This window comes from Bombus vosnesenskii, unplaced genomic scaffold, assembly GCF_011952255.1.
Source record: "Bombus vosnesenskii isolate JDL3184/JDL3185 unplaced genomic scaffold, Bvos_JDL3184-5_v1.1 scf7180000015933, whole genome shotgun sequence".
In the NCBI taxonomy this organism is placed as follows: Eukaryota; Metazoa; Arthropoda; class Insecta; order Hymenoptera; family Apidae; genus Bombus; species Bombus vosnesenskii.
In genome coordinates, this window is record NW_022884213.1 from 4,472 (window position 1) to 6,102 (window position 1,631).

The following is a 1,631-nucleotide window of genomic DNA, read 5'->3' on the forward strand; positions in this document are numbered from 1 at the left end:
GAAGTGGGAACCGAAGAAGGACCCCCGACGCCCGGAGGGAAGCCGACCGGCTGCACCACCAAAAGCGTTGTGCTTTCACTGCCACATGCCGGGACACATCGCGTCTCGCTGTCCATCGCGGCGAGAAGAAAAACATTGCCCCGAGGACGAGCGCCGGGTCGATGCCTGCGTGATGGAAGCCCCGACGGGTAGACTAAGCCAGCAGGCCACACACGAGGACGTGTAAGTGTCAGGATGGCCGAGTCGGAGACGAAAGGACGCCGGGGCCCCTCTGGAACATCAGGACAACACCCTAACCTTGCAACCTAGACCCTAATATAGTCATAACGAAACAATCGCAAGTCCAAACCGATAGCAATCATACGTCGATCGGAGGATCGTGTGTACTGAGACACTCGACCGGAGTCTTGTTTCGGTGGCGTCGTTGGGATGACGAGCAGTCTTGCTAGAGAGCTGATCGGTGAAGGAAGTCGAGTGCCTTACGAGCAGGGAGTGGTGCACGTGTGAGTTAGAGCAAGGGAACCTGTCCTCCCGTTGGTCACGGATTCGTTATCCGAAACCGAGCTGCTTGTATTATCACAAAACAAAATTGCCAGTACGTCATTTCCGTACTCTCGTCCTCGCGAAAATGGTTTTGCTCGTTAAGAAAAAACGAAGAGACAGGGAAGAGAGGGAAAAGCAAGCGGAGAGCGCTTTTAAAAAGCTGGCGAACCGTGTGTTACCACAACGAGACACGCGGTGCTATTTGTCGCTTTAAATTGTGTCGCAACTCGTTTTTGAGATCTTTGCCTGGGACGAGTTAAAACACGCTGCAAATATATTTCTGGCTTTTCTGGGGTTTAACTGAAATATGACAAATAACGTTGTAAAACATATGTACTTATGACTTACAGAGTAATTGAGTGTACAAAATATATAGTATACAAAATAGCCAGCGATTTAGGGCTTTAAAAGATCAAAAGAAAAGAAAAGAAAGGAAAAGAAAAGAAAAGAAAAGAAGAAAGATAATATGTTGTGGCAGTCTAAGTCGATCTAAGAAAATAGATAAAGGGAGGGAGGGGCAAAGCTAGTTAATCTGGAAAGAATCCAAGCGTCAATTTCAAGCATTTACAGAGAATCACTATTGAAAGTTCAAAGGCCGACTAGTGAGCTTCATCCTATCTCATTTTTTAATCAGGCGATGGATCGACGAATCGTATTGATTTCGAGGATTATTATAGTTCTGTGGGAATTTTAAAGCGTGGTTTGTCTAATCTTGTCTCATTAGCTACAGACTCTTTGGCGAGCAGCCTGAAACTTGATCCAGTTTCGAGAAAATGAAAAATTCGTTTTTCCTCTTTGCTTCCCTGTTCCTTCTTTCCTCCTTTTTCCCTTTTTACATCGCGTTAAGACCCGTTAAATAATATTGACTGCCGTGGACGCTGGCTGAGAAGTGCACTTTATAACTAGCTTTAAAATCACTGACGTCGATGAGGACAAAGGTAAGTTAGAGGGTCATTTATCTGAGCTGGTGTTATTCCGCTGTACAAACTATTTCCGGCCAGTACCTTTTATGTACTTTCGCTTCCGCTAACGAGCAACGCGCCATGTCCATCACTGTTCTATTATACCTTTCCGCTGTCCCGTTTAAT